Source organism: Protomyctophum parallelum (assembly GCF_964188405.1).
Source record: "Protomyctophum parallelum genome assembly, chromosome: 22".
Classification (NCBI taxonomy): Eukaryota; Metazoa; Chordata; class Actinopteri; order Myctophiformes; family Myctophidae; genus Protomyctophum; species Protomyctophum parallelum.
The window spans coordinates 38,637,499-38,648,062 of NC_139714.1; positions in this window are offsets into that span (position 1 = coordinate 38,637,499).

A 10,564-nucleotide genomic window follows, 5' to 3' on the forward strand; every position below is an offset into this window, starting at 1 on the left:
ACTAGGCTAGCAGATATCACACCGTGGAACCCCCCCCACACTGCGAGTTGCGATCGATCGTTTTGCAGTTTGCAATGCTACTCTCATTCTCGGAAAAAAGATTCTCGGCAGTTGATCACCATAATCGCCATAGCGCCTTCGCCAGCCAATTGCAGTGATAAGGCGTCTGGGACGTAATCGACCCGTTTGTAATGGATAACTAATACAATCCTAAGCTGCGGAAGCCATCGTGTTGTCTGTCATTTTGTCGAAATCACAGCCAGCCTGGCTACGCTTATCGCTCCTGTGGTTCATGTCCAGACATGTCGTGGAACCCCCCCCCCCACTGCGAGTTGAGTCGCTCCTGTGGTTCATGTCCAGACATGTCAACCTCTCAAGTCACTGTTATGCTATCAAACGATCTGTTGATTTTGTTTACTGAGACAATGATCACATATGTGCATAGAATCATCATCATCATGACGTTATCATGACAGGCAGATATAAACATAAATAAATTATCATATACATACTACACACTGAATGAAAGCCCTAAATGTCTAATTTTAGGAGGAAAACAAATAAAATACACATATCCCATATACTGTTTGTCAATACTAGACTATTGAATCCATTTCATTTATAAAATTCTCTTTTTCAGAGAGAACTTTAGCCCATTCTGACCTGAGATCAGATTCATACGAGGTTTCCACTGGACACACACTGGTCTGATTAGAGAAAGCATGGACCTATAGAACTATTATTCACAAAATAAGGCATATAGCGACATGTACATACTATATACCGTATGAAACAGAAGACTCTCTGCTTTCATAAGAAAAAAACTAATACTGTAATAATAATAAAAATCACACCCATGTGAAGTGAGCAGTGCAATGTTGTGAAGTGAGCAGTGCAACATTGCACTGCTCACTTCACAGGGGTGTGATTTTCATTATTATTACAGTAGAAGTATTTTTCTTATGAAAGCAGAGAGTCTTCTGTTTCATACGGTATATAGTATGTATAGGCCTTATTTTGTGAATATTTAGTTGTCAGTTCCTTGTCTTGTCTAAAATACTCTGAGGATTTCAGAAAATGCATGGACCTGAAGAACCATTATTCACAAAATAAGGCCTATAGCGACATGTACATACTATATACCGTATGAAACAGAAGACTCTCTGCTTTCATAAGAAAAATACTTCTACTGTAATAATAATAAAAATCACACCCATGTGAAGTGAGCAGTGCAATGTTGTGCAACATTGCACTGCTCACTTCACAGGGGTGTGATTTGTATTATTATTACAGTAGAAGTATTTTTCTTATGAAAGCAGAGAGTCTTCTGTTTCATACGGTATATAGTATGTACATGTCGCTATAGGCCTTATTTTGTGAATAATGGTTCTTCAGGTCCATGCATTTTCTGAAATCCTCTCTGGTGGGCGCAAGCTGCATTCAACAGCCAATTACTGACAAACTATACATGGGACCATGTGTATTTGTTTTCCTCCTAAAAGTAGACATTCAGGGCTTTCATTCAGTGTGTAGTATGTATATGATATTATTTGTGTTCATTTTTATATCTGTCTGTCAATGTCTGTCAACTTCAACCTTCCATATCTCTGCTGTTTTTTCAAGCGAGCAGCGTGCCTTCAAAAGCAGGTTTTAGAAAAAGGTCAATATCTCCAGAATGGAAGATGGTAGAATCATAATTTTTTTTTTAAATTGAAGTGGACATGTTTGGCCTACTTTTTATTTATGCGATGTGATTCTAGCTATAAGAGGCCCCTCGCTGTGGGCCCCTAAAAAGTTCAAAAGTCCAATGTTAATCGCTTAGCACCAGCAAGCCTGAGCAAATAGAAAACTCTAGCATACAATGTGTTAATACAGGAGAGAGAGGTCTCTGAGGGCGAGAGACATACAGTTGATACAGGAGAGAGAGGTCTCTGAGGGCGAGAGACATACAGTTAATACAGGAGAGAGAGAGAGGTCTTGAGGGCGAGAGACATACAGTTAATACAAGAGAGAGAGGTCTCTGAGGGCGAGAGACATACAGTTAATACAGGAGAGAGAGGTCTGAGGGCGAGAGACATAGGGTTAATACAGGAGAGAGAGGTCTCTGTGGGCGAGAGACATACAGTTAACCCATTCTGACCTGAGATCAGATTCATACGAGGTTTCCACTGGACACACACTGGTCTGATTAAACCCATTCTGACCTGAGATCAGATTTTAAAAAGTGTCAGTCGTTCTTTGATTTTTCAAAAAATAGCAGACCTACAAGCTCGTATCGCGCCACTCGGTGGCGCGATATGAGCTTGTAGATCTGCTATTTTTCAATAGCTAAAGCATAACATGATGCCAACACCAAAATGGGTGCCCGGTCAGAATGGGTTAATACAGGAGAGAGAGGTCTCTGAGGGCGAGAGACATACAGTTGATACAGGAGAGAGAGGTCTCTGAGGGCGAGAGACATACAGTTAATACAGGAGAGAGAGAGAGGTCTTGAGGGCGAGAGACATACAGTTAATACAAGAGAGAGAGGTCTCTGAGGGCGAGAGACATACAGTTAATACAGGAGAGAGAGGTCTCTGAGGGCGAGAGACATAGAGTTAATACAGGAGAGAGAGGTCTCTGAGGGCGAGAGACATACAGTTAATACAGGAGAGAGAGGTCTCTGTGGGCGAGAGACATAGGGTTAATACAGGAGAGAGAGGTCTGAGGGCGAGAGACATAGGGTTAATACAGGAGAGAGAGGTCTCTGAGGGCGAGAGACATAGAGTTAATACAGGAGAGAGAGAGAGAGATCTCTGAGGGCGAGAGACATACAGTTAATACAGGAGAGAGAGGTCTCTGTGGGCGAGAGACATAGGGTTAATACAGGAGAGAGAGGTCTGAGGGCGAGAGACATACAGTTGATACAGGAGAGAGAGGTCTCTGAGGGCGAGAGACATAGAGTTAATACAGGAGAGAGAGAGAGATCTCTGAGGGCGAGAGACATACAGTTAATACAGGAGAGAGAGGTCTCTGTGGGCGAGAGACATAGGGTTAATACAGCAGAGAGAGGTCTGAGGGCGAGAGACTTAGGGTTAATACAGGAGAGAGAGGTCTCTGTGGGCGAGAGACATAGGGTTAATACAGGAGAGAGAGGTCTCTGTGGGCGAGAGACATACAGTTAACCCATTCTGACCTGAGATCAGATTCATACGAGGTTTCCACTGGACACACACTGGTCTGATTAAACCCATTCTGACCTGAGATCAGATTTAAAAAAGTGTCAGTCGTTCTTCGATTTTTCAAAAAATAGCAGACCTACAAGCTCGTATCGCGCCACTCGGTGGCGCGATATGAGCTTGTAGATCTGCTATTTTTCAATAGCTAAAGCATAACATGATGCCAACACCAAAATGGGTGCCCAGTCAGAATGGGTTAATACAGGAGAGAGAGGTCTCTGAGGGCGAGAGACATACAGTTGATACAGGAGAGAGAGGTCTCTGAGGGCGAGAGACATACAGTTAATACAGGAGAGAGAGGTCTGAGGGCGAGAGACATACAGTTGATACAGGAGAGAGAGGTCTCTGAGGGCGAGAGACATACAGTTAATACAGGAGAGAGAGAGAGGTCTTGAGGGCGAGACACATACAGTTAATACAAGAGAGAGAGGTCTCTGAGGGCGAGAGACATACAGTTAATACAGGAGAGAGAGGTCTCTGAGGGCGAGAGACATAGAGTTAATACAGGAGAGAGAGGTCTCTGAGGGCGAGAGACATGCAGTTAATACAGGAGAGAGAGGTCTCTGTGGGCGAGAGACATAGGGTTAATACAGGAGAGAGAGGTCTCTGAGGGCGAGAGACATAGGGTTAATACAGGAGAGAGAGGTCTGAGGGCGAGAGACATACAGTTAACCCATTCTGACCTGAGATCAGATTCATACGAGGTTTCCACTGGACACACACTGGTCTGATTAAACCCATTCTGACCTGAGATCAGATTTAAAAAAGTGTCAGTCGTTCTTCGATTTTTCAAAAGATAGCAGACCTACAAGCTCGTATCGCGCCACTCGGTGGCGCGATATGAGCTTGTAGATCTGCTATTTTTCAATAGCTAAAGCATAACATGATGCCAACACCAAAATGGGTGCCCGGTCAGAATGGGTTAATACAGGAGAGAGAGGTCTCTGAGGGCGAGAGACATACAGTTGATACAGGAGAGAGAGGTCTCTGAGGGCGAGAGACATACAGTTAATACAGGAGAGAGAGAGAGGTCTTGAGGGCGAGAGACATACAGTTAATACAAGAGAGAGAGGTCTCTGAGGGCGAGAGACATACAGTTAATACAGCAGAGAGAGGTCTGAGGGCGAGAGACATACAGTTGATACAGGAGAGAGAGGTCTCTGAGGGCGAGAGACATACAGTTAATACAGGAGAGAGAGAGAGGTCTTGAGGGCGAGACACATACAGTTAATACAAGAGAGAGAGGTCTCTGAGGGCGAGAGACATACAGTTAATACAGGAGAGAGAGGTCTCTGAGGGCGAGAGACATAGAGTTAATACAGGAGAGAGAGGTCTCTGAGGGCGAGAGACATACAGTTAATACAGGAGAGAGAGGTCTCTGTGGGCGAGAGACATAGGGTTAATACAGGAGAGAGAGGTCTCTGAGGGCGAGAGACATAGGGTTAATACAGGAGAGAGAGGTCTGAGGGCGAGAGACATACAGTTAACCCATTCTGACCTGAGATCAGATTCATACGAGGTTTCCACTGGACACACACTGGTCTGATTAAACCCATTCTGACCTGAGATCAGATTAAAAAAATGTCAGTCGTTCTTCGATTTTTCAAAAAATAGCAGACCTACAAGCTCGTATCGCGCCACTCGGTGGCGCGATATGAGCTTGTAGATCTGCTATTTTTCAATAGCTAAAGCATAACATGATGCCAACACCAAAATGGGTGCCCGGTCAGAATGGGTTAATACAGGAGAGAGAGGTCTCTGAGGGCGAGAGACATACAGTTGATACAGGAGAGAGAGGTCTCTGAGGGCGAGAGACATACAGTTAATACAGGAGAGAGAGAGAGGTCTTGAGGGCGAGAGACATACAGTTAATACAAGAGAGAGAGGTCTCTGAGGGCGAGAGACATACAGTTAATACAGGAGAGAGAGGTCTCTGAGGGCGAGAGACATAGAGTTAATACAGGAGAGAGAGGTCTCTGAGGGCGAGAGACATACAGTTAATACAGGAGAGAGAGGTCTCTGTGGGCGAGAGACATAGGGTTAATACAGGAGAGAGAGGTCTGAGGGCGAGAGACATAGGGTTAATACAGGAGAGAGAGGTCTCTGAGGGCGAGAGACATAGAGTTAATACAGGAGAGAGAGAGAGATCTCTGAGGGCGAGAGACATACAGTTAATACAGGAGAGAGAGGTCTCTGTGGGCGAGAGACATAGGGTTAATACAGGAGAGAGAGGTCTGAGGGCGAGAGACATACAGTTGATACAGGAGAGAGAGGTCTCTGAGGGCGAGAGACATAGAGTTAATACAGGAGAGAGAGAGAGATCTCTGGGGCGAGAGACATACAGTTAATACAGGAGAGAGAGGTCTCTGTGGGCGAGAGACATAGGGTTAATACAGCAGAGAGAGGTCTGAGGGCGAGAGACATAGGGTTAATACAGGAGAGAGAGGTCTCTGTGGGCGAGAGACATAGGGTTAATACAGGAGAGAGAGGTCTCTGTGGGCGAGAGACATACAGTTAACCCATTCTGACCTGAGATCAGATTCATACGAGGTTTCCACTGGACACACACTGGTCTGATTAAACCCATTCTGACCTGAGATCAGATTTAAAAAAGTGTCAGTCGTTCTTCGATTTTTCAAAAAATAGCAGACCTACAAGCTCGTATCGCGCCACTCGGTGGCGCGATATGAGCTTGTAGATCTGCTATTTTTCAATAGCTAAAGCATAACATGATGCCAACACCAAAATGGGTGCCCGGTCAGAATGGGTTAATACAGGAGAGAGAGGTCTCTGAGGGCGAGAGACATACAGTTGATACAGGAGAGAGAGGTCTCTGAGGGCGAGAGACATACAGTTAATACAGGAGAGAGAGAGAGGTCTTGAGGGCGAGAGACATACAGTTAATACAAGAGAGAGAGGTCTCTGAGGGCGAGAGACATACAGTTAATACAGCAGAGAGAGGTCTGAGGGCGAGAGACATACAGTTGATACAGGAGAGAGAGGTCTCTGAGGGCGAGAGACATACAGTTAATACAGGAGAGAGAGAGAGGTCTTGAGGGCGAGACACATACAGTTAATACAAGAGAGAGAGGTCTCTGAGGGCGAGAGACATACAGTTAATACAGGAGAGAGAGGTCTCTGAGGGCGAGAGACATAGAGTTAATACAGGAGAGAGAGGTCTCTGAGGGCGAGAGACATAGAGTTAATACAGGAGAGAGAGTTCTCTGAGGGCGAGAGACATACAGTTAATACAGGAGAGAGAGGTCTCTGTGGGCGAGAGACATAGGGTTAATACAGGAGAGAGAGGTCTCTGTGGGCGAGAGACATACAGTTAACCCATTCTGACCTGAGATCAGATTCATACGAGGTTTCCACTGGACACACACTGGTCTGATTAAACCCATTCTGACCTGAGATCAGATTTTAAAAAGTGTCAGTCGTTCTTCGATTTTTCAAAAAATAGCAGACCTACAAGCTCGTATCGCGCCACTCGGTGGCGCGATATGAGCTTGTAGATCTGCTATTTTTCAATAGCTAAAGCATAACATGATGCCAACACCAAAATGGGTGCCCGGTCAGAATGGGTTAATACAGGAGAGAGAGGTCTCTGAGGGCGAGAGACATACAGTTGATACAGGAGAGAGAGGTCTCTGAGGGCGAGAGACATACAGTTAATACAGGAGAGAGAGAGAGGTCTTGAGGGCGAGAGACATACAGTTAATACAAGAGAGAGAGGTCTCTGAGGGCGAGAGACATACAGTTAATACAGGAGAGAGAGGTCTGAGGGCGAGAGACATAGGGTTAATACAGGAGAGAGAGGTCTCTGTGGGCGAGAGACATACAGTTAACCCATTCTGACCTGAGATCAGATTCATACGAGGTTTCCACTGGACACACACTGGTCTGATTAAACCCATTCTGACCTGAGATCAGATTTTAAAAAGTGTCAGTCGTTCTTTGATTTTTCAAAAAATAGCAGACCTACAAGCTCGTATCGCGCCACTCGGTGGCGCGATATGAGCTTGTAGATCTGCTATTTTTCAATAGCTAAAGCATAACATGATGCCAACACCAAAATGGGTGCCCGGTCAGAATGGGTTAATACAGGAGAGAGAGGTCTCTGAGGGCGAGAGACATACAGTTGATACAGGAGAGAGAGGTCTCTGAGGGCGAGAGACATACAGTTAATACAGGAGAGAGAGAGAGGTCTTGAGGGCGAGAGACATACAGTTAATACAAGAGAGAGAGGTCTCTGAGGGCGAGAGACATACAGTTAATACAGGAGAGAGAGGTCTCTGAGGGCGAGAGACATAGAGTTAATACAGGAGAGAGAGGTCTCTGAGGGCGAGAGACATACAGTTAATACAGGAGAGAGAGGTCTCTGTGGGCGAGAGACATAGGGTTAATACAGGAGAGAGAGGTCTGAGGGCGAGAGACATAGGGTTAATACAGGAGAGAGAGGTCTCTGAGGGCGAGAGACATAGAGTTAATACAGGAGAGAGAGAGAGAGATCTCTGAGGGCGAGAGACATACAGTTAATACAGGAGAGAGAGGTCTCTGTGGGCGAGAGACATAGGGTTAATACAGGAGAGAGAGGTCTGAGGGCGAGAGACATACAGTTGATACAGGAGAGAGAGGTCTCTGAGGGCGAGAGACATAGAGTTAATACAGGAGAGAGAGAGAGATCTCTGAGGGCGAGAGACATACAGTTAATACAGGAGAGAGAGGTCTCTGTGGGCGAGAGACATAGGGTTAATACAGCAGAGAGAGGTCTGAGGGCGAGAGACTTAGGGTTAATACAGGAGAGAGAGGTCTCTGTGGGCGAGAGACATAGGGTTAATACAGGAGAGAGAGGTCTCTGTGGGCGAGAGACATACAGTTAACCCATTCTGACCTGAGATCAGATTCATACGAGGTTTCCACTGGACACACACTGGTCTGATTAAACCCATTCTGACCTGAGATCAGATTTAAAAAAGTGTCAGTCGTTCTTCGATTTTTCAAAAAATAGCAGACCTACAAGCTCGTATCGCGCCACTCGGTGGCGCGATATGAGCTTGTAGATCTGCTATTTTTCAATAGCTAAAGCATAACATGATGCCAACACCAAAATGGGTGCCCAGTCAGAATGGGTTAATACAGGAGAGAGAGGTCTCTGAGGGCGAGAGACATACAGTTGATACAGGAGAGAGAGGTCTCTGAGGGCGAGAGACATACAGTTAATACAGGAGAGAGAGGTCTGAGGGCGAGAGACATACAGTTGATACAGGAGAGAGAGGTCTCTGAGGGCGAGAGACATACAGTTAATACAGGAGAGAGAGAGAGGTCTTGAGGGCGAGACACATACAGTTAATACAAGAGAGAGAGGTCTCTGAGGGCGAGAGACATACAGTTAATACAGGAGAGAGAGGTCTCTGAGGGCGAGAGACATAGAGTTAATACAGGAGAGAGAGGTCTCTGAGGGCGAGAGACATGCAGTTAATACAGGAGAGAGAGGTCTCTGTGGGCGAGAGACATAGGGTTAATACAGGAGAGAGAGGTCTCTGAGGGCGAGAGACATAGGGTTAATACAGGAGAGAGAGGTCTGAGGGCGAGAGACATACAGTTAACCCATTCTGACCTGAGATCAGATTCATACGAGGTTTCCACTGGACACACACTGGTCTGATTAAACCCATTCTGACCTGAGATCAGATTTAAAAAAGTGTCAGTCGTTCTTCGATTTTTCAAAAGATAGCAGACCTACAAGCTCGTATCGCGCCACTCGGTGGCGCGATATGAGCTTGTAGATCTGCTATTTTTCAATAGCTAAAGCATAACATGATGCCAACACCAAAATGGGTGCCCGGTCAGAATGGGTTAATACAGGAGAGAGAGGTCTCTGAGGGCGAGAGACATACAGTTGATACAGGAGAGAGAGGTCTCTGAGGGCGAGAGACATACAGTTAATACAGGAGAGAGAGAGAGGTCTTGAGGGCGAGAGACATACAGTTAATACAAGAGAGAGAGGTCTCTGAGGGCGAGAGACATACAGTTAATACAGCAGAGAGAGGTCTGAGGGCGAGAGACATACAGTTGATACAGGAGAGAGAGGTCTCTGAGGGCGAGAGACATACAGTTAATACAGGAGAGAGAGAGAGGTCTTGAGGGCGAGACACATACAGTTAATACAAGAGAGAGAGGTCTCTGAGGGCGAGAGACATACAGTTAATACAGGAGAGAGAGGTCTCTGAGGGCGAGAGACATAGAGTTAATACAGGAGAGAGAGGTCTCTGAGGGCGAGAGACATACAGTTAATACAGGAGAGAGAGGTCTCTGTGGGCGAGAGACATAGGGTTAATACAGGAGAGAGAGGTCTCTGAGGGCGAGAGACATAGGGTTAATACAGGAGAGAGAGGTCTGAGGGCGAGAGACATACAGTTAACCCATTCTGACCTGAGATCAGATTCATACGAGGTTTCCACTGGACACACACTGGTCTGATTAAACCCATTCTGACCTGAGATCAGATTAAAAAAATGTCAGTCGTTCTTCGATTTTTCAAAAAATAGCAGACCTACAAGCTCGTATCGCGCCACTCGGTGGCGCGATATGAGCTTGTAGATCTGCTATTTTTCAATAGCTAAAGCATAACATGATGCCAACACCAAAATGGGTGCCCGGTCAGAATGGGTTAATACAGGAGAGAGAGGTCTCTGAGGGCGAGAGACATACAGTTGATACAGGAGAGAGAGGTCTCTGAGGGCGAGAGACATACAGTTAATACAGGAGAGAGAGAGAGGTCTTGAGGGCGAGAGACATACAGTTAATACAAGAGAGAGAGGTCTCTGAGGGCGAGAGACATACAGTTAATACAGGAGAGAGAGGTCTCTGAGGGCGAGAGACATAGAGTTAATACAGGAGAGAGAGGTCTCTGAGGGCGAGAGACATACAGTTAATACAGGAGAGAGAGGTCTCTGTGGGCGAGAGACATAGGGTTAATACAGGAGAGAGAGGTCTGAGGGCGAGAGACATAGGGTTAATACAGGAGAGAGAGGTCTCTGAGGGCGAGAGACATAGAGTTAATACAGGAGAGAGAGAGAGATCTCTGAGGGCGAGAGACATACAGTTAATACAGGAGAGAGAGGTCTCTGTGGGCGAGAGACATAGGGTTAATACAGGAGAGAGAGGTCTGAGGGCGAGAGACATACAGTTGATACAGGAGAGAGAGGTCTCTGAGGGCGAGAGACATAGAGTTAATACAGGAGAGAGAGAGAGATCTCTGGGGCGAGAGACATACAGTTAATACAGGAGAGAGAGGTCTCTGTGGGCGAGAGACATAGGGTTAATACAGGAGAGAGAGGTCT